The sequence below is a fragment of the Macaca mulatta genome, chromosome 12 (genome assembly GCF_049350105.2).
Source record: "Macaca mulatta isolate MMU2019108-1 chromosome 12, T2T-MMU8v2.0, whole genome shotgun sequence".
NCBI classification, from domain to species: domain Eukaryota; kingdom Metazoa; phylum Chordata; class Mammalia; order Primates; family Cercopithecidae; genus Macaca; species Macaca mulatta.
The window spans coordinates 19,825,242-19,848,939 of NC_133417.1; the positions used below are offsets into that span (position 1 = coordinate 19,825,242).

At 40.8% G+C, this 23,698-nt stretch overlaps 1 long non-coding RNA gene across 1 annotated transcript in view; it reads left to right on the plus strand.

The window, feature by feature from the left end:
• The window catches only part of LOC106992548 (uncharacterized), a 46,726-nt gene extending 34,339 nt beyond the window's left edge, over positions 1-12,387 (plus strand). The window contains exons 2-3 of the long non-coding RNA XR_013401957.1: positions 5,937-6,185; positions 11,760-12,387. This is a non-coding gene — a long non-coding RNA (uncharacterized LOC106992548). The remainder of the gene's footprint in view (positions 1-5,936; positions 6,186-11,759) is intronic.
• Positions 12,388-23,698: the final 11,311 nt, after the last annotated feature.

Genomic DNA, 23,698 nt, shown 5'->3' on the forward strand with positions numbered 1-23,698 from the left:
CTACTCATCTGACAAAGGGCTAATATCCAGAACCTACAAAGAACTGAAACAAATTTACAAGAAAAAAACAAACAACCCCATCAAAAAGTGGGCAAAGGATATGAACAGACATTTCTCAAAAGAAGACATTCATACAGCCAACAGACACATGAAAAAATGCTCATCATCACTGGCCATCAGAGAAATGCAAATCAAAACCACAATGAGATGCCATCTCACGCCAGTTAGAATGGTGATCATTAAGAAGTCAGGAAACAACAGGTGCTAGAGAGGATGTGGAGAAATAGGAACACTTTTACACTGTTGGTGGGATTGTAAACTAGTTCAACCATTATGGAAAACAGTATGGCGATTCCTCAAGGATCTAGAACTAGATGTACCATATGACCCAGCCATCCCATTACTGGGTATATACCCAAAGGATTATAAATCATGCTGCTATAAAGACACATGCACACGTATGTTTATTGCGGCACTATTCACAATAGCAAAGACTTGGAATCAACCCAAATGTCCATCAGTGACAGACTGGATTAAGAAAATGTGGCACATATACACCATGGAATACTATGCAGCCATAAAAAAGGATGAGTTTGTGTCCTTTGTAGGGACATGGATGCAGCTGGAAACCATCATTCTTAGCAAACTATCACAAGAACAGAAAACCAAACACCGCATGTTCTCACTCATAGGTGGGAACTGAACAATGAGATCACTTGGACTCGGGAAGGGGAACATCACACACCGGGGCCTATATGGGAAGGGGGGAGGGGGGAGGTATTGCGTTGGGAGTTATACCTGATGTAAATGACGAGTTGATGGGTGCTGACGAGTTGATGGGTGCAGCACAGCAACATGGCACAAGTATACATATGTAACAAACCTGCACGTTATGCACATGTACCCTAGAACTTAAAGTATATATATAAAAAAAGATGGTAGTTATTATTTTATCACTCTCTGTATGGAATATAAAATCAGAATCCTAATTACACATTTAATGAGCATGAACCAAACTTATTTGGCATTTCCTTGGTTTTCTATTAATAGCTAGTTGGTACTTGCTTTATGCGTTTTGTTGTCTAGGAGCATTTGCCAGCAAACAAACAGGCAACAGGGGTGTAGAGAAATGTAATGGAAACAAGATATAAATAGAGAAAATTCAATCATTAATGTATTTGAATTTGGCAATTTACTTCAGTTAGCAACTGACTGAGATTTTATTTTAGAATGAAAGACCTTGGTCTAGCTCCAGGAACATCAAGGCCTGGGTGGGGCCTATTTTGTGAACCATGGTTCCTAATGATTTTTGGGGATTCTCTTGTGTACATCAATTTTACTCTGAGAATTCTGAAGAGCTGAGTGCTACATTTGCTTCAGCTTTTCTCTGGTGATGCTTGGCCAAGTCCAAGGCTAAAGCCAGTCTCCCAACATGGCAGTGGTTCTTTCCAGTCAAACACTGGGCAGTCTGATCTGTTGCTCAGCAGCTCTGCAAGCTCAGCTCTCCTGGGGAAACCATACAGACAACCACCTGGAAGTGAGGGTTGTGCTTCAGTCTGTGCCAGCATTATTGCAGATTAAAGAGGAGACTCTAGGACCAGGAGTGGATGTGGAGTCTGTGGATGGTTCTTTGTGACATAGAGAGCTAAGATCTTACAGCTCACAGTTGAATGAAGGTAGTTTCAGGCTTCAGGGAACCCTCCTACTTGAGTCTATGGGTTTTCTTTTTTATTTCAATACTAATAAACTTTTGCTTTATTTTTAATAGACTTTTAGAGCAATTTTGTGTTCACAGCAAAACTGAGTGGAAGGTACAGAGACTTTCCATATGCTCTTCAGCACCATGCATTCATAGACTCCCTCATTATCAACATCCCCCACCAGAGTGGTACATTTGGTGTAATTGGTGAACATACATTGGCACATTAATACCACCCCAAATCCATTTTTTACCTTAGCATTCACTCTGCTGGATTCTATGGTAAGGTATGTTTAGTTTTGCAAGAAACCATGAAACGTTCTTCAAAAGTGGCTGTACGACTTTGCATTCACATCAGCAATAAATGGTGGTTTCTGTTGCTCCATGTCCTCGTCAGCATTTGGTGTTGTCAGTGATCTGGATGCTGGCCATTTTAAAAGGTGTGTAGTGGTATCCTATTGGTGTTTTAATTTATAGTACCCTAATGACATATGATACAGAGAATATTTTCATATGCTTATTTACATTGGTGTTATACCTTCTTTGGTGAGGTGTCTGTTAAGAACTTTGTTCATTTTCTTATCTAAGCTTTTTCTATGCTGAGTATTGGGGGAATGCAGGACAAGGAGAAGGACATACTTTCTTCCCTCAGGGAGCTGCCAGAGGAGAAATGACAGTGTCTATTAGGAATTGGCCTTACAATCTCCCAGATTGATGGATGAGTCATCACGCATACATGCACAGAAATTCACTTTGTGCTCGTGACATTAAGTCTTCTCTTCTCTCTTCTGGCCTCTTCTCTTTTTTAACTTCCTGGTCTCCCACCGAGTTCTTGTCTGGAGCTACCCTGTCTGAAGAGGGTGCTGTGGGTGCCTGGCACAGACACCTCCTGGTGTGCTCATTCCCTGCTGACGGGCCCACTGATCTCTGAAACTGGCCCAAGTGTCTCATAGAACTGATATTTATGGGTTTTAAAAAAAATAAACATAGAAATTGACCCTCTCAGTCTTAAAACTTGAGAAAGTTACATTTGTCTTATCTGAGTTCCTTTCTCAAGAAACCAACATCAGACGTCCCGGATAGTATCAAGGAATAGAAGCTTGCCAGATCACCACATCTGGACAATGAGATGCCAGACCCTCATCTGTCCTAATTGCCTAACCACACCCTGCTGCCTATTGACCAGCTCCTCTTCCTTACCCCTCCCTAAATCCTGTTTTCTCACCCAGTTACATTTCTTCCCTGCAATATAAACCCCTAATTTTAGTCACTTGAGGAGATGGATTAGAGACTGATCTCCAATATAGTCGGCTGCTGCAACTGAATAAAGCCTTTTTACCTGGCAATACTCATTGTCTCAGTGATTGACTTTCTGTGCAGTGAGGAACAGGATCTAGCCCAAACCCGTGGCATTTCAGTAACAATCACTATTACCCGCCATCTCCCTCTCAGCCTTGAGAACGTACTCATCTGAGAGGTAGCCTTGCACTCGCCCCTCCCCTATTCTTTTCTTGCTCATGGTGAGATCAATGCCGGATCCAACCGAAGTGCGTTTCCAGCTGAGACCTTCTATTAGTTTGTTCTATTTTATTAGTTTATTCCCCTTCCCTGTCCCCTGCATCCTCATTCCTCATTCCTCTCCTGAGAGCATGCTCCCCGTCAATCACTTGAAGAACCCCTGTTACAGGCCCTAGGGAAGCCAACCTAAAATAATGCCCATGCTCAAGCCTTCCCTCTGTTTCTCTTCAATTAGGACCTGGCCCTCCTTAAACTTCCAGTCAACTGCGTGAAAGTGGGTCATATTAAGAATTAATTATAAATAACGCTTCCTAGTTTGTTTGTAGGCTAATGTGTTACTGTTTCTTGATAACACAATGCCTTCACTCAGTTAACCATTCATCTTATTTTTAGGACTTGCTTAAGTAACAACCTTAGTGGGAAAATGCCAGTGGAATTTCATGAGCATGACTGGCAATGCCTGCGAGGAGGAGAAGGATGAGATACTTTTTGTTAGGTGGGTTTTTCAGCATCTCTTCTGGAAAGACCTTTTGAATCACCCTCTTCTTACTACTGCTACCTGCCAGTGATTTGCTCTCTCCCTCCTTGATCTCCCCAGAGTATATAATGGATGAGTATCTCTTTATTGCATTTATAATATTGCATTGCAGTTATTTATTTATTTTTTTTCCTGGTTGCCGCCTCCCACTAGACTGGGAGCAACTAAAGAGCAGAGGCCTTGTCTTATTCGTCTCTATCTCCCCAGTGCCTAGCATGGTGCCTGGTACCCAGGAGGAACTCAAGCACTGTGTGTGACAAAAGAATTAATAACTCTGATGAAAAGTCCACCTCCTCCTCCACTTTCACATGTATGCACCTGGGCACATACATGAATACACATAACATTTATGGCAGAGTGAAATGTTTAGAATATTAGTCAATTGTGTTTCTTCCTAGTATTTCCTCAGTTTTCAGACTGGAAAATGATACCCCAGGTCAAGGGAAAGAGAATAGAGAGGGAGGCGATGGGACATAGAAAGAAGATGAGTCTCTAAAATAAGTTTTAGAGACTGAAGAGGGAGAGTGGTCAAGGAAGGTCCAAGATAAACTTTTGGGACACAAGAGGAGAGAGGACCAGACTGCTCTCCTTGGTGAGTTCTCTTGTAGAAGGCAAGACCCAGAGGGGAGGACGATACATGGTTAGTCAAAGAAAAGGGTCTTAAAGAGAATCTCACATGAGAATAATGCTCACAAGGGTACTATTTTAGGTTGGCTTCCCTAGAGCCTGAAACAGGGATTCTTCAAGTGATTGATGGGGAGCATACTCTCAGGAGAGGAATGAGGATGCAGGGGACAGGGCAGGGGAACAAACTAATGAGAATCCAGGGGTCCCTGGGAACTAGGCTGGCCTAGAAGCAACAGAACTTTGCTTAATACACTCGAGGGCCCAGAGAGTGCCGTAAGATATGACTCTGAGCACACAGGCTAAGGGCTAGTTAGCTGGGAAAAATGCCTGGAAGAGAGACACTTTTAAGTTCACTGAAATCTGTTTTCTACCCTTGTGGAATAAGGAGTCAAATAAAGGAGTGAAATTAAATTATCAAAAAATAAAATGTTGCATTTGGTGCACAGCTCAACTTGGAACTGAGACTTTCTTTATAAAGAGTAAAACTGAAAACTCTGGGTAAATGAATCAACCGTGGGCAGAGGGGTCAGAGAGGTGTAGGCTAAAGAAGAGTCTGTGTCTGGGACCTGGTTCATGGGACTTCGGGACTCCGTGAAGTCACGTAGGACTCCTGGGGTGGCTACTGATTATCGATGAGGATGTGAAGAAAGGAAAATGATAGGTGATCTCCCTGCCTGGGCTTTTTCAACTCCCATCACACCACCTATGAGCATCTTATAAACATAACAGGGGAGGCCCAGACATTTCAAAAAGCCAACTAGAAGAACACTGATGCAGAAGCCTCCCCTGGCGCTGTCATGGGGATACTGAAACTGCTGTTGCTGTGAAAACCCAAAAACCGTGCCAAGTACTCACTTGCCTCGAGTCAGAAAGGCAGCCTGGAAACCTTCGCTTGATAAATCTAATCATTATTTTTTTTCCCTGAATACTCTTGGGCAAATTCAAGACTGCTTGGAGAAATGGATATGAATATATACAGATAAACACTGGCATGTAGACATGAATACATATAGATAAACACCCCCCTCAGACATAAATATATAGATATGATCATTTACTAAATATTCAATACTTCCTATTCTGGAGGCTGTAGAAATGATTTTATAGACATTATCTCATTTTGTTCTTCCTTCAACAATGAAAGGAGAGTGATGTTACGTTACTTTAACACAAGAGGAAATGGAGGCACAGAGTGGTTGAACAATAGGGTCACAGACCTAGGAAAGGATAGGGCTTCTCTATATGTTGACGCATAATCAATGCTGACCCTTCCTTAGGTATTATGGTAGATGAATGTGCTTGAATGACTCCCTTACCCCGTCCCTTGATACTCATTATTCAGCTCATTTTAAATTCCTTTATCAACGTTATTAGCAAGAATCATAAGGGAATGATTTTAGCATAATTGTATGAAACAGGGAGACAACAGCTCTGGAGGGAGGTCATGTGTATCTATGTGTGCACATGCACAGATGTATGCATGTACACACTCATGTGTTTCATGGAACTGAATAAAACTACGAAATTGTCATGTCTAATACCTTAACTTCACAGATGCAGAAATAGCAGCTCAGAGAGGCAACTGATCTGCCCACGGCCCCAGGAACCAGGTCTAGAGGGACCCTGCTGTAGCTTTGCCTGAGAGATGGAGCTGTCTGTTACCGGCACAGCCTGAAGGGGAAGACGACCATGGAGCTGCCTCACCTGCTAACTCTTCTCAATTGAACCAGCTCTCCACTTAGGAATTTGACTGCAACATGACTTCTCAGGACACCAGGCATCCTAGCCTTAAGGAGGGCACAGGTACATTTTCCTAGGCCAAATTAATATGGATTTTGAATTACCTTCTATTGTTCAGAAAGATCCTTTCTGCATTGGTGGCTTTGATATTTCTCGGGCTGCAAGAGCCATGGATCTCCTCTGACAGCTGCGTTGGAGAAGGTTCTGAAAGTCTTCTTTACATCCCTAACCAGACAGGTCATCAGGAAACTCCTCCAGCAAGCGCTGACCCCTTCCCAGCCAATCCTGTGTTGGGCTCTGAGGTGTAGATACCACCCAGTTGCTGCCCTCAGAATTAACCCAGCCCTTGCTTCTCTCCCAAGAGTGAAACTTGGAGGCATTAATATATATTTTTGTTCTGCAAAACTTCAAAGAATAAAACATTAGAAATAAAACTATAACAATCATCCATGTGCCTGCCACCCAGATTTATTAATTTTTTTTCAAGAAGTAAAACATAAATATAGTTAAAAATTCCTTGTGTATCCCTCCCAGTTCCAATCCTCACTCAGAGGCAAGCACTGTGGTGAAGTTTGTTACTGTTCTACATGTATTTCACAGTTTTATTATATATTCATATTCACATAACACATAAACTTAAAAGACATAAACTCATACTGTATATAAATTAAGTTTTATACTTAATATAAATACAATTTGTATATTACACATTATAAAAATTATGCTTATGTACTGCATAAGCTTTACACTTAAATATTATAATTAATCAAAAATAAATGATATATTTACATAAGCTAACATTTATATACTGTATGTCTAACATTAACATTTATACTGTGTATAGTGTATATAAATTAAAATGTACAAAATTAGCATCAAACCTTTCATATAATGATGGTGTAACTTGCCTTTTAGCCAACACAATATATTATTATTTCTATTCATTTTGACGCATCTTGATTCCTTTCATTCATTCAACTGCAGTGGAGTTTTCCATCATTGGAATATATCACAAATAATTTATGATTGTCCTGTGATTTGCAAAGTACACTTGTTTGAAATTTCCTATGACTATAAACAATGCTGCCACACATTCTGTGGCTGTTTTCTTGTGTACACATGCGAGTGATTTTAGGACAGATACCTAGAAGTGGACGCTTCCCCCTCACCAGGTATTGTCGGTTGTTTTTTAAAGATGTCTGCATGTGCACTCTCACGCCAGCAGCATAAGAGGCTCCCATTTCTCTGCATTCCTGCTGCCACCAGGCCATGTTGATCTTGAACTCTGTTGTTAATTGGATGGAAGTGAAATGGGATCTCATTGGTGTTTCACTTGTTTCCTGACTGTTCATGAAGCTGACAATCTTTTCATACGGATATTGACCCTCTGGGTTTTTGCTTCTGTGAAATGCCTTTTCATAGCTTTTGTCTATTTTTCTCTGTTGGGTTATTTATCTTTCCCTTATTAATCTGTAGGAGTTTTTAAAATATTCAGGTTTTTAATCCTTTGTTGGTTGTGAGCATTCACCATGATTTTCCTGGTTTGTGACTTGTCTTTGAATTTTGTTTATAATGTCGTTGATTATGTAGAAGTTTTACATTTTGATGTAGTTAAATTTATTGCTGTTTTTCTTATAATATATGCATTGTGTGTCCTGTTTAAGAACTCCATCATCTGCTTCTGGCTACTGACATTGCTCCAGTTGAAAGTTGGCATCTATGACTACGTGTCGGACAGGGAGGAGGCCTTTTTTTATTGCTTTCTAAATTCTTAATTACAACAACAACCCCACCATTAGGTAAATTCAGGTTCACACTAATAATTCCAGATGATTTTATGCCATGGAGTGTAGTATAGTGCTGAAAAGTGTGAGTTCTGAAGTGAGACTGCCTGGATCTGGATCACTTACTTTGGGCAAGTTACTTAAACTCACTTGGGGAATGATACTCTGGTACTTACCTTGTAGGGCTGCTGTAGAGATTAAATTAGTTTATGAATGCAAAGCCCTTAGAACAGTTTCTGGTATAATGTAAGAGCCAAGGGCTCTCTCTTGCTATTGTTATTATTGTTATTAGCATCATTTTTTATCATTGTTAGTACTCAGATTTCCACTGGGCTGGGTTTCTAGGGGCTACCTTCAGACATTAGAGCTGCCATCCTCTACATGCTTCTCAGTGCCTAAACTGAAATCATCTTGTTCTGCATGGCCCAGCACCACCTTAGGACACTTGTTTTCGAGGAGGTGAAAAACATTAGAATGCAAATGGAAAAATCATTGCATTTGGTGCCCCAGTTTGCTGCTATCAGACATTTTATCTTATTTAGCTTTCTTTTTCTTTCATTTTTTTTTTTTTTTTTGAGATGGAGTCTTTCTCTGTTGCCAGACTGGAGTGCAGTGGTGCAATCTCGGCTCACTGCACCCTCCGCGTCCCGGGTTCAAGCAATTCCTCTACCTGAGCCTCCTAAGTAGCTGGGACTACAGGCACGCCCGGTTAAATTTTTGTATTTTAGTAGAGATGGGGTTTCACTGTGTTGGCCAGGATGGTCTCGATCTCTTGACCTCATGATCCGCCTGCCTCGGCCTCCCAAAGTGCTGGGATTACAGGCGTGAGTCACCATGCCCGGCCTTATTTAACTTTCAAAAAAAGTAGAGAATTAAAGGTTTCAAGGGGTCAAGTCCTATCTGAATTCAGAGAGAGTCATCATGCTCTGAAATCTCCAAAGCAAGACAGATGCATTAACACAGGTGCTTGTGAGGAGTTCAGAGTCTATCTATTGTGAACGTTTCCCCAGTGCCCCTTTCCCTTTCTCTGGTTTAGTCACCCCTCATTCTTGTGCTTCTCAGACAGGCTGCGAAAGCGTCACCCCTCTCCTCTCTGTCTCCTATCCATAGGGGTGGGCATGTTACCCAAGCTGGATTACCCATCTGGCTCTACTAATTCTTCTAAGAGGTGGGCATGTGACCCAAGCTAGGCCAATGAGATTTTCTTTTTGCCCTTGACTGACTGGAGAACAGTTATTTCTTTCCTGGTGGCAAGCTGGAAAGAAGAATCTGAGGTGCTGGTCAAGTTGTTCAATTGTCAGCCTTGTCTAGTAGATTCTAAGCCCTTGTGGGGGAGTCAGGGACCATGTCCACCTTGCTTGCTATTTTAGCTCTTGCATCAAATAGCCCAGGTCCTGGGAACATGATAAAAATAGTTGAAGAAAATTGTGGTTTCCTTCCAGAAAGCTTCTAGGCCACGTGCTGGTCAACTCTGCCTATTGCTGCTCACTCTGCACCTTCCTGGGTCCTCTGGTTCAGGGCCTCAGCTCCTGTGGTTCAACCAGAGTATCTCATTGATCACATTTGGATTTGACCTTTGGACTTCAACCTTACATACCTCCCAGCACATACTTTTGGTGTCGACCTTTTCCATCCAGAGGGCCTGCAGAGAAAAGTGTCCTTGACTGTGTGACCTGCTTTAGGTCCTTCTGGAGTGAGCAGTTAGTTTCCTCCCACTCCCATGCATCCTCAGCCAGAGCAGGAGATGTATTCAGTCAACTTCAGCTCATACTCCTTGTTTGTGATCATAGATTCTGCATTTGTGGTCTACGCAAAAAGAGTGAGGCACACAGTTAAGACAGCAGATAGAAAAAATATATTTTTATATTATTTTAACCCATGACTTTTCAAACTTTACTATGCCTCACAATTACCTGGAGTATTTGTGAAGAGACAGATCTCTGGGTCTCACTCCCAGAACTCTGGGTCTAGAGTTAGCTGGTCTGGGGTGGAACCTGAGAATCTGCATTTATAGCAAGTTTCCAGGTGATGCTGATGCTGCTGGCCTGGGGGCCACACTAAGAGCCATCGTTGAGTCATGTTCTCTTTTAACAGAGGTGCTCACTATCAGGATCTGATGGGCTTTGGGTTAAGGGTGAGTGTATGGATCCAGGATCTGTCGTAGAAATAGAAATCACTTGGATTATGAACAGGAATTTAACAGGGAATTAGGAGCTGATGAAATTGTTGGAAGAATTGGAGGAGTGCCTCTAGGCTTGGCCTCCAGGAATGGGAATGGTTCCTAGGACAAAGTGGCAGCATCGGCCGCTTCCCCAGCAAGAGAGCTGGGAATCAGAAGGCCACCACTAGCAGTGCCAATGCCAGACCACCCAGGCACTGCTGCCACCCAAGGCACAGCCGCCACTTTACACCCGCGAAGCTGCTGACAACTCATGGAGCGCTCTCCCTCCACGTTGCTGTGGTTCCATGGCTCTTCTGAGGTAGAGAAAATGTCAGCCTCCTTCTGCCTTCCAAATTTCATACAAGTGTATTCAATACCCTAACACAAAGGAGCCTGGGATGTTTTTTAACCTATCAAAGTAGAGGTTAGTAAGTGGGGGTTGAAAGGAGTAAGTGATTCAGCAGAAGCCTAGTTTCTGGGGAAGGGAGGGAACTTAGAGGAGACATGGTTAGCACATGCACACTCAAGGGACTCAGATTCTATTCTGATGTTCTGACAAGAGACTAGCCATTGGCTGTTTCTGGGAATTTTCTTTCATTTAGACAGTGAGAAGAATTTCTGCATCAGGGAATCAAAGAGAAAAATATTAATTTAGCTACATATGTTTATACTCTGGAGAAATAACCACTATAGGAATGCTTGCAATCGCATTTATTACTATCATACATTGACTTCGTTTATTGCAGGGTTTCCCACCCTTAGCACTATTGACATTTCACACCATGTAGTTACATCTTGTGGAGGACTGTCCTATGCACTGTGGGACATTAAGCAGCACCCCTGACCTCTACCCACTGGATGATGGGTGCATCCCCCAAGTTGTAAAGACCAAAAATGTCTCCAGACATTACTAAATGAACTTTGGTGGAGGGAATCATCCATGATTGGGAATCACTGATGTACTCAATCTGTATACATATAATATCTTTGCATATATAAAATGGCTTATTGCAGGCTTTTTTTTTTTTTTGAGATGGAATCTTGCTCTGTCACCCAGGCTGGAGTGCAGTGGTGCGATCTCGGTTCGCTGCAAGCTCCGCCTCCCGGGTTCACACCATTCTCCTGCCTCAGCCTCCCAAACAGCTGGGACTACAGGTGCCCGCCACCATGACTGGCTAATTTTTGTGTTTTGTTTAGTAGAGATGGGGTTTCACTGTGCTAGCCAGGATGATCTCGATCTCCTGACCTCATGATCTGTCTGCCTCAGCCTCCCAAAGTGTCGGCCTAATGCAGACTTTTAATCAGAATGTCCAAGCATAAATTATAGCACACCTCTATGGTGGAATAGTACGCAGTTTCGAAGGATGTGTAATCATGTATCAAAATATATTTAGTACCTTGTTAAGTTTTAAAAGGCACACTGCATACAAACTCCAGTTGTGTAAAATGAAATTGAATGTGTGTACTAATGCATTCTAGTCCAAGGAAAATAAACCAAAAATATAACTGTGGCTATTTCTGAGTGATAGGATTACCTGTGCTTTTAATTTTCATCTTATTTTTCTACATATCCAATTTTATAAAACAAATATGCATGCATTATATACATATGATATTTGAGTAACTGTTATTATCACTGAGAAGAGAAGGAGAGAGGAATTTAACATTCATGAAACATCTATTCTATTCCAGGCACTATGAAAGACACCACCTCACCCTAGTCGACTTTAAAGCACTGTGCAATGGCATCAGAATGGACTGGAGAGGCAGACAGAATTGGTTTTAAATCGTGGCCCCCAGGACCTGCCTGGACCTGCCTGGACCTGCCTGGCCTTGGGTGAGTTGCTTAATCTCTGCAAGTTTATGTTTCTTTCCCTGTAAACTGGTGCTGGGTTTTCAGGGTGGCTGCAAGGATTAACAGAGGTGATTTAGGCCATGTGTTACTATTGATTATTAGGCAGAACTTCCCCCGTGGGTGGGATGTGCCCTTTTTTCCTTCAACACGCCGGTTCCAATCTTGCATCAGTGACAGCCACATTGCCACATCCAGTCCTCCTTTCCCATCTTCCTGAGAAGAGGCAGTAGACTAGAAGAAAGGAGAAAGTGAGTAAAGCCAAAAACCCAGCACTTCTGAGAAGCTGGATTTGCTTTCTCCTCATCAGGGCTACTCACAGGCCCTTTAGCAAGACAGAGGCTAATTACTTACCAGGAGGGAAAGAAAATGTGTCGTTTGGTTGTTCTGGCTTTTCCCAGTGCAATAAATCACAGCCACAGGAATCCAACTTAATTTGATTTAATAAAGATTTTAAAGAAAGAAAAACAGTTTTCCTTGTTTTTATCGAAACTGCTAGTCATTTGTGTCTGTTTCATTTAGGGCTGTTAATGTGATGTGACCCACTCACTCTGCAAGTCACTTTCAGCACTTCGGAGTTCCGCTGTCCACATTTATGCTCGTCCATACCACCTGTCCCCCTGCCTGTTGGATCCTATGGTCCCTTGCCCTCTTCCCTCGCGTCCCCAGTCCCTCTACTCAATTCGTCAGGTTCTGATTCTCAAAAGGAGGTTCCACTCACTTTGACAATTCATTTGGCTCTTTGCCTGGCTCTGACCCTCACAGTGTCTCCTGAAATCATCTTAAGTTTCCTGCTGGCCCTCGCACAGCTGTGGGTGGGAGGCATTCCTGCTCACCCCTCACCCACACTTCCCTCACATCAGGCCTGCACTGCTGCGTCCCCCATTGGGCTTCCCTGCCGGGTGAGAAGCATCAGACAATTTGAGTGCAGCAGCAAAACAGAATGGCGTAGGATAAATCTCAGAGGTGGCTTTGCTTATTTTATGAAAGCCAGAGAGCTCTCAGTTAAGAACATCTATGCAAATAGGATTTCACTTCTCCCCTCACTCTGGCTTATATTTGTATTTGTCTTAGTTACTGAGGAACAGGAAGGAGGCTGGAACCCAAGCATCAGCTGTTAGTCCTTTGGACTTCCCATAGATCTGACTTGGATGTGCCATTGCCTATAAGGCAACTTTTTGTTTGTTTGTTTGTTTTGAAACAGCTATGTGAGTGAGTGTCCTTTGTGCGTGTTTGCATTGAATTAGAAGTTGGGTCCCCCTTCCCCACCAGGTGGGGTTTTGTTTTTGTTTTTTTTTTTCTCCAGCTTTATTCAGTTATAATTGACAAATAAAAACTGAATATACTTGAAGTGTACCATCTGATATGTTGATATACATATATATTGTGAAGAACAATCAAGCTAATTAACATCCTGTCACCTCACATAGTTACCATATTCTTTGTCTTTCTTTCTCTTTTTTTTTGTGATGAGAACAGTTAAGAGGTAACTTTTTAGCAAATTTCAAGTATGCAGTGCAATATTGTTAACCATATAGCCATGCTGTATATGATTGCATCTCCAGAATGTATTCACCCTGCATAACAAACTTTGTACCCTTTGATCAGCAGCTTCTCATTTTCTCTCCTCCCATGCCTTGGCAACCACCATTCCATTCTCTGCTTGTGTGAGTTCAAAGATGTTATATTCCACCTATCAGTGAGATCATACAGTATTTGTCTTATTTCATGTCACCTAATGTCCTCTAGGTTCCTCTATAATCCTGCAGTGCCTTGTGGTTCCAGCCCCGTGTGTGGTTGAAAGTGGGTGAGGAGGTAAATTTCTCATTCATCCTAGGAGACTGCGTCCAGTACAGTGGGTGAACTAACTTCAAGTGTGAACCTGGCCGTGATATGTTCTTGTGAATCCCTGGTCCTGATCCCTGATACTCAGAACCTCACCCCTCTTCCCTAGTCCCTCTCATCTTCTATAGGCAGAGCCTTCACACTCTGAAAACCTCTCCTCACTCTAGTTGCCCAGCCAGGTTTAAAATTATCTCGTAAACTAATCCATTCTAGAAATATTAATGACCAGTAATAGTTTTATTTTTTACTTTCACTAAGATTTTTTGCATTTCAGCAGGGGGAATTCCATCAAACAAAGGTTTGATAGAGTAGTTCTCAACCATAACTGCACATTAGAATTATCTGAAGAGCTTTAGCAAACTACTGGAGCATGGAGTCCCCACCCCCAGATATTCTAATTAAATTGGTTTTGGGAGGGGCCGGGGAAATGGTAATTTTTAAAAAGTTCTCCAGGTGATTCTAAAGCACAGCGATTGGTAGGGCTCCGTGGCTCACGCCTGTAATCCCAGCACTCTGGAAGGTTGAGGCAAGCGTATCACTTGAGCCCAGGAAGTCGTGACCAGTCTGGGCAACATAGAGAAATGTTGTCTCTACCAAAAATAGGAAAATTAGCCAGGCATGGTGGCATGCACCTGTAGTTCCAGCGACTCAGAAGGCTGAGCTGGGAGGATCGCTTGAGCCAGGGAATTCAAGGCTGCGGTAAGCTGAGATGGTGCCACTGCACTCCAGCCTGGGAGACCCTGCCTGAAAAAACAAAACAAAAAACCCCAGCTATTGTGGAAAACATCTGCTTAAATAGGAATAATGACATCGATAGGATTCTCCCCTACGACGGCCACTGGAGAGATCGCTGCAGAGATGCTTCAACCCCTTCCCAAGGCAGAGCGTAAGGAAGTCTTTCTGCTGCATCCCTGCGTGGGGTCCAAGAAAGGCGCAGGGGACCAGCGGGTGACCAGGGGGCCAAGGAAACCATCTGGGGTGGAACATTTTCAGTCCAGTCTCGTTTCGTCTTAGTAGATTTGTTTCCTCTTAATTTCTCCAGTTAGAGATTAAATTAGGTTGCAAGCTAGCCATGCATGGGCTAGTTCTTGCTCACACAAGGGATTTGTTCAATGTATACAATACTTCTTGATTTTAAAACTTGAATTAATACCTGACACAATCCAGATTTCTGTCCTTTCTTTGAAAGAGAAGCAGCCCTGGCCATCTGCCCTGGATTCCAGGATGGCTACATTTGTCTGGTTGCTTCATGTAGATGGACATGCAATGGCTTCTTTACTTCAGGATCTACTTGGCCTCCTTCCCCCATATAGGTTACCTGGCTGGCCTTTCAGATACTTGCATTGCGCATGGCTGAAATGATAATAATAGCTACTCTAGACTACCTGTAATGTGCCTCCTCATACTTTGTATCTAATTCTTGAGAGAACTTTGTAAGGCGGGTCATATCACTCTCTTTCACAGTTCTGGGGGAACTTAGGTCCAAAAAATGTTTTGACCAAGGTTCTGCAAAGTAAATCAGTACCAGGTGTGAGGTTCAAACTCAGATTGGTCGGCATTTGAACCTTACTCTCTTCCCACTTATACCCAGCATTACACTTCTTTTGTTCAGTAGAGATAAAGAACATTGAGGATGAACTTTCAGAAGCTGTTTAGCCAAGGTCCTCAGCATATGTGCTTCTGACCAAGGGTCTCGCACACACCTGGGGTCCCAGGATGTCATTCTTAATCTCATGGCTGTCTGTCTCTGTAGAAGCTGGTCTGGGGCAGCTCCATGTTCTGCTGAGAAATTCAAGCTACCTTAGTAACTTGCAGCGGGTGCTTCCCTATCTTTACCAAAGAGAAAGTTTTGTATTCTGACTATAAGCTTCATTTCTAGAAGCAGCAACACAACTAACTTCCTTCTTCAATTCAGTACCTGCTCTGTATCAGGTATTACAGAAGGCATTTTATATGAGTGGCATTATTTAATCTACCTAACAACTCATTTGATCTGGTTGATTTTACAGATGAAACAGACTCTCCAAGAGATTGAGAAAATTGCAAAAAGTCATATAGTTACTAGACAGTATGTCTTCAGACAGATATCTACTAGTGTTCTGTCGTAGCTGGTTGTTGTCATTAAACAGAATAAAATACCTTAAGTCGATTATTATTTCTTTTTAATGTTGAAAGTAGTATGTTTATTGTTGAACTTAAGGTAAATTCAACAAAATCAAAGAAACAGGAAAATATCTCCACCTTCTAGAATTGCTATACCATTTTGGGGTATTTTTCTGTAGTTTGTATGTGTGTGTTTATGCATCACATATCAAATATATGCGTTTCAGAAATATTTAATAATGGAAAAACTCTTGAGTGTTGGCAATGTTATATTAAAATTCTACTTAAAAAGAAATTGTATTGAATCAGAGATGAATTATCCAACTGTTAACTGAATATTTACTGTGTGCTAGGCACTGAAGTTTGAGAGATAAAAAGAACCCTCAGGGAACACATGGGGTGTTTGTCTGTAAAATAGACAAGTAAATGCAAAATTATAATGCAGTGTGATAAATGTTTTGATAATGATAAGCCCTGGAAGTTTTGAAAGTCACAGGAGACACTGTTCACTCAGCCAAGGGAGAGAGTGCCGTCCATATCTTCATTACCCAGAACAGGTAACAGGAACTGAGCATTGCAGCAAGTGTGGAAGATACCTGAGTAAACAGGAAGAAGAGGGCATCCCAGGGGAAAAGGACATTATGTACAAATCTCTGAGGTTTAAGATAATTATTTCTGAATGCGGTCCTGTGACCTCCATTTTGTTCAGGAGAAATCAGACACTGGATACATTTTCTTTTATACCGGTAGAAACACAAGTTATGGACCCATCGGCAAAATGGCTTTGTCTTCTACCTGTCTCAGTGAGTCACTTAGAATTCTAGGCTCACTCTTCTGGGAGAAAGTTACAGAGCCTTTTCTGTATCCAGTGGGAAATATATTTTTTACCCATGGCAGAAAATCTGTTTAATCATTTGCACATAATAGACCATATGCTGGCATGGGGCTGGGAGGTGACATGATAAAGGCAGAGGAAATCACTTGCCACAGGTTCAGGTGATGAATGTATCAGGCAGGTCTTCGCCTGGGGACAGAATATAGATGCAAGTGTGCTCAGGTGGGATGAAATCTTCCTCCAGCCCGAGTGGCACTGCAGTTATTACAGAGGTTGTATAAGGCAGGCACATATCTTGCTTAATGAAACATTAAAAAGGGCAAAGTCCCTGCCCTAGTTTCTCCTAAAGATGAATAGAGGAAGAACTGAACTTATCTTTATTTGACCAGATCAGTTAAATCATGAAGCCATAAAAATAATCCTTTTTGGTACATGGAGATTTCATACGTTCATGCAGATAGGAACACTTTTTTCCTACTTTTTCTCCTGCGTCATCGTACAATGAACCTAGAAGGCTCCTAGTTAAAAATACATGCGAGAAAGCATAATTAAAGATTGTAGTAGCTAACCTTACAGGGCAACTCACCTGTGTGTTCCCGCATGTGTATTACTTCATTTCCTCAGCAACCCTATGGGGCAGAGTTACACAAATGAGGCGGCTCTGGGAGGTTAAGAAACTCACCTAAGGACACAACTGCTTCGTGGCAGAGCAGGGATTCACATCCAGGTCTGTTGGACCTTACATTCCAAATACTTTTCTCCATACCACTCTGTGTGCTAAACTCTGTAGATCTGGGGTATAACTGCTGCTTTTTAAATAATATTAAGGTTCTTTTATTAGGAAGAAGCGAAAAGTAGTACTGGAAAGGCAACTAGAAGTCTGCCACATTTGTCATTATAATAACCTTGAAACTTCAGTTTTCAAACTTCTTCTCTTTTCACACTAACTTCCTAGCTTTTCTTATCCATTAGTTACACAATCTGACTGGCTATCTAAATTATCTCTCCTCTGAAAGATCCTTCTCTAATCTTTTCTTTGAACTCCAAATGTGACTATCTGGTTATTTGCTTTACGTTTCCACTTTGATGTCTTATAGATGCCGCAAACCTAATATATCCAAAACTGCATGGGCAATTCTCACCTTTAGACTGCTTTTCTCCACCAACCTCTTCATTTCGGTAAATGACAACTATCTATCTACCAGGCATTCAGGCCAAGAAAGAACCTTGAAGTTTTCTTTCTTTCCTATCCAGAATATAAAGTCAGCTTTACTTAGGAAATATGTCCAGAATCCAATTGCCTTTCACCCCCACCTCCCGCTGTAATTTCCATAATTTCATCTGCTGTCAGCTCCTGCCTGGATGTTGTGATGGTCCCTAAGTGGGGTCCCTCTTTCCACTCTTGCCCACTTAGCCTGTCCTCTACTCCATAGCCAGAGCAATTCTTCTAGAATGAAGGGGGATCATTCTTTCTCTCTCTTCAGTGTCCCCCAGTTTATCCCTCTCTGAGTGACATCTACATTCTTACTGTGAGCCCCCAATGTCCCTTCTCATCTGGCTCCACTCTCTCCTCTCCTTCCTCTCCACCTTATTCCCTCAGCTCCAGCCACTCTGGCCATCTTGCTGTTCTTGAACACACCAGGCACTTCTGCTTTGCTTTACGGTCCTAGAAGGATGTCTTTTCTTTTCTGCCGTGGGTAAAAAATGTATTTCCCACTGGATACAGAAAAGGTTGTGTAACTTTCTCCCAGAAGAGCGAGCCTAAGTGACTCAGTGGGACAGGTAGAAGGCAAAGCCATTTTGTCGATGGGTCCATAACTTGTGTTTTCTATTGGCATGAAAGAAAACGTATCCAGTGTATTGGTGTTACTCCCAATATCTTCATGCAGTTATTGCCTCAGTATCATTTTTTAGAGATGCCTTTTCTGACTACCTCACATGATATTGCACCCCACTCTCTCAATATGTTTTTATTTTATTTGCTTAATTTTCTTCATAGCATTTTTTGGCACCTGACGTACTATGTATTTACTTGACTATTATCTCTCTCTTCCCCCACAATAATGTAAACTTGATGAGAACAGTGACGTGCCTGCTTTTTTTTTTTTTTTCTTTATTTTTTCCCAGCGACATCTCCAGCTCCCAGAACAGTGCATGGTACAGAGTAGGCACTCAGTAAATACTTGGTGAATGAATGAATGAATGGAATGAATGACCATCTTGGCAATGTATTATGAAAGCATGAGTCTTAAGTCCCCTACAGAAAAGTGGGCTCTCAATCTGCTCCACCTTTAACACAGAATGCTTCCCCAAGTCTGGGAGCTGTAGCTTTCAGTCAAACAGGGTAGCAGAACCCATCTGTTTCAATAGAGCTGTTGAGTTGGGTTTCTACTCTACATTTACCTTGACTGATGGTTTGGTTCAAGTTACACTTTGTGAGAAATTCATTACCTCCTGGAGTTGCTTCTGCCAACAGAAGGAAGACAATCATTTCTTCTTGGCATGATTTCCAACTCAATTTTTTCTGTCTTGGAGAACTCAATTGCCATCACACAACCATTCCAAATCTCATGCTGGTCAAATCAAATGCTGCTTTTGTAATTTAGCCACCCTCCCCTGACCAGAGAATAGAATGTTCTATTCTTCCTATTTTCTCAGCTTCTCTATTATGGAAGATTGATTTTCTTTGCTTTCCAGTTAGATCCTTAAGTCCATGACTTTGGAATTCTGGTTATGGAGCATTTTATTTCCTCATGGTGTGTGTGTGTGTGTGTCTTAAATTCACATACATGGAATAGCTAGAACAGAGTTGTTTTTATATTTAGATATAAAATATTTGGAATAAAAAAGCAGATACAGGTGAAAATAAATGACTTGCATTTTCATTTTCATTCTGCCTCTAATGGGTTTTAGGATCTTAACTAAAATCCTCCCCCTTTCTGAGCCTTGTAATAAATGACCTGCAAGAAAGCTTTCAGTAATTACATCACTTGATACTTTCAAAAAGCACCCCTTACACCCTTTATAGACAAGAGAAAATCAGTCATTCTGATTTTACAGAAAATCATATAAACTGAGTAGAGTAAAATTTTGATTAAACAAAAGTCCATAAGGTTTTATTTCTATTTGCCATGTTCAGGGGAAGAATCAAATGACTTCTCCACTCCCAACAAAAATAATTATTCTCTATTTAATTGATTTTTCTAATTGTCAAACATGCCACACTTTCTACTCATAAAAAATCTGCTCTCAAACATGTGGAATTATAGGATCTAGTGTTGGGAGAGGCTGGTGCTGGTTAGGATTAGATTCACATGTGATAGAGAGCCAAAACAATAGTGTGCCCAAGACAGATTTGTTTCTCTCTCACGTGTTATTCTCAAGGTAGGCAAGCAGCACAGACAGCTTTAGCGTTCTTTGCTTTCAGGGACCCAGGCCCTCCTTCTTTCCTTCCCACCAACTCCAGGATATTGTACATATTAGTGTGGCCTGGTGCTGGTACTACCTCCTCTGCATTCCAGCACTCAAGAAGGAGTAAAGGTACCAGTGGGTGTGGCTAGGTTTTTTTAGAATATGACTAGAAATTATACTCATCACCTCTGCTCACATTCCATTGGTAATTAGTTATGTGCCCTAGCCACATGGTCACGTCTGTCTGCAAGGGAACATGGCCTTTATACCATGTGCCTAGCTGAGAATTGAGGATCCTTTACAATGAAAAAAAGAAACAAGATTATAAATATCGGGAGGGCAACTAGCAGTTTCTGCTACTGATATCAAAACTCTAATTTTATAGATTCAGGAACTGAGCCAGTAGAGGTAAAATATATCCCAAGTTTTACAGCCCAGTTATAGTGGAACTAAGCTTAGATCCTAGGTCACTGTGGTTTTCTGGAAAGAGCGTGAATTTGGAATGAGACAGATCTGAGTTAGAATCTCCGTGTTGCCAATTGCTGACTGTGTAATTTTTGGAAGATTTATTAACCTGTGTGGCCTCTGATTTTCTCATATATAAAATGGGGATAATTTCTCTTGAAGGTCATCTGGGATAATAAATGAGTTGATGTATGAAAGCACCTTTCAGAATATCCAGCAGTTTGCAAGGACTAAGTTGCAGGTTCCCCCCAACTTCAAGCTTCCTGTTACAATTCTATAGGGTGTAATGTAGATATATTTAAACATACATAGGGAATATGGAAAAATACCTGAAATATTTCTCATGGTCAATTCAAATCTTTTTCTAAATCTATATTTCTGTACAATTTGAGTTGATATTCAGTTATGATTTCAACGTACTTTAAGAGATGCACAAAAGCAGAGGTTTTTAGGAAATGCTTCAATTATCTAGAAAATTAACTAAAATCTCTCATGCTCTGAGCATTTTAGTTAATTAAATGAATTGTAGCATTATTTTAATAGCACATTATATACTACCCATAGGCTTAATAGTAATGTTTATTTGTCATCTTTACTTTTTTTGGTGTGTGATATTTTAGTCTTTAAATCCTAATTTTAACATCTGTGTTTTATTTTTCTCCTAGTGAATTTGGAGTTTAAGTGAATTAATTTTCAAAGTTTGGAAAAAATTAGACTGGCTATTTCAAAAATCTGAGAGAGGGAAAAAATGTTCATATCTATTTGAGACTTTTCCTTGGGATACTTAAAAGTTCTTTCTAAACATTTTAAACAGTAAAAATGTTTAAAAGAAAATACATAGATTTGCTTGAGAGAAACCCCTCCAGCTTGGGAAGAAATCACTCAAATCCAAACCATATGTGATATGTAAAGTAGTATTTTGAATATTCATATTATGATGTGAAAATCAGATTACCAGAACGGTGAGTGTCACAGAATGAATTGAAATGAAGACAGCAGTATGAATGTCACTTCCCTAATGCACAATATTGCAGTTCTACCCAGCATCTTTCTTCCTCGTTGGGATCACCAGAGAACAATCATGGGTACAGATATGGCAAACATACCCTCATTCTAATTATATGACATTCTTTGGAAGGAAAACAAATTTTAACTCAACATCTTTCTGGACAAATTTTAATTCTGGTAATGGGAGACTATTATTCTTGTCCATTCCTTTGGCTTAGCATGGTTTTTCAACATCAGCATTTCACTTTGTACTTATTCTTGAGTTCTGGTTGAAACTGCCTCTGAAATGTATGGGATGCTTGTTTGTAGCCTGAACATTCACACTCCTTTTTTTAAGCTCCTGTTGTTAGCACCATATACTTCTTTCTCTACTTTCGTTCATCTTTTTAGTATCCCTGTTAACAGATTTGTCTCAGGACAATCTAAATTATCTTCAATTTCTTTTAGTAGAGGGAAGAAAAAAATCTGACTGCTTTACAGCAAGTATTTTTCTTCACTTTATGGATGCATTTCACATCCTTATTTTGACACACCTGGTCCGCGCATTTTAACATTATTCATCTCCATTTATGCTACTAATGGATTTCCAATTGCAAATTATCTACAGAACCTGCATCAGAATGCTTTTTTACAGCTGCATGAATTGATCTGTACACCTATAATACTCAATCAGCCTTTGGTTTGTATCAACAAGTTTCCTCTTTGGAAGCTACTAACTAATAGAGAGCTTGATTGGTGGTTAATCATAATTCTAGAATACTTTCTGTATAGATAGAGTTAGGAGATTCTTTCACTACTCTGAGGGGTTATATTTGATTGTAAGAAAATTAAAAGATGAACTTAAAGGTTTAAGAGGCTGATCTTTTTTTATTTTATTTTTTATTTTTCAAATTTATGTATTTATTCTTTAGTTGACATATAAAATATGTGTATTTATCATGTAGAGCATGAAGTTTTGAAGTATACATACATTGTGGAATGGCCAAATCTAGCTGATAGCAGATGCATTTCTTCATATAGTTATCATTTTGTGGTAAGAACATTTCACATCCATTCTGTTAGCATTTTTCTTTTTTTTTTTTTTGGGTTTTTTTTCATGCTTTTTTTTTTATTATTATACTTTAAGTTCTAGGGTACCTGTGCATAACGTGCAGGTTTGTTACATATGTATACTTGTGCCATGTTGCTGTGCTGCACCCATCAACTCGTCAGCACCCATCAACTCATCATTTACATCAGGTATAACTCCCAATGCAATCCCTCCCCCCTCCCCCCTCCCCATGATAGGCCCCGGTGTGTGATGTTCCCCTTCCCAAGTCCAAGTGATCTCATTGTTCAGTTCCCACCTATGAGTGAGAACATGCGGTGTTTGGTTTTCTGTTCTTGTGATAGTTTGCTAAGAATGATGGTTTCCAGCTGCATCCATGTCCCTACAAAGGACACAAACTCATCCTTTTTTACGGCTGCATAGTATTCCATGGTGTATATGTGCCACATTTTCTTAATCCAGTCTGCCACTGATGGACATTTGGGTTGATTCCAAGTGTTTGCTATTGTGAATAGTGCCGCAATAAACATACGTGTGCATGTGTCTTTATAGCAGCATGATTTATAATCCTTTGGGTATATACCCAGTAATGGGATGGCTGGGTCATATGGTACATCTAGTTCTAGATCCTTGAGGAATCGCCATACTGTTCTCCATAATGGTTGAACTAGTTTACAATCCCACCAACAGTGTAAAAGTGTTCCTATTTCTCCACATCCTCTCCAGCACCTGTTGTTTCCTGACTTTTTAATGATTGCCATTCTAACTGGTGTGAGATGGTATCTCATTGTGGTTTTGATTTGCATTTCTCTGATGGCCAGTGATGATGAGCATTTTTTCATGTGTCTGTTGAAAAATGACACATTTCTTTTGAGAAATGTCTGTTCATATCCTTTGCCCACTTTTTGATGGGGTTGTTTGTTTTTTTCTTGTAAATTTGTTTGAGTTCTTTGTAGGTTCTGGATATTAGCCCTTTGTCAAATGAGTAGATTGCAAAAATTTTCTCCAATTCTGTAGGTTGCCTGTTCACTCTGATGGTAGTTTCTTTTGCTGTGCAGAAGCTC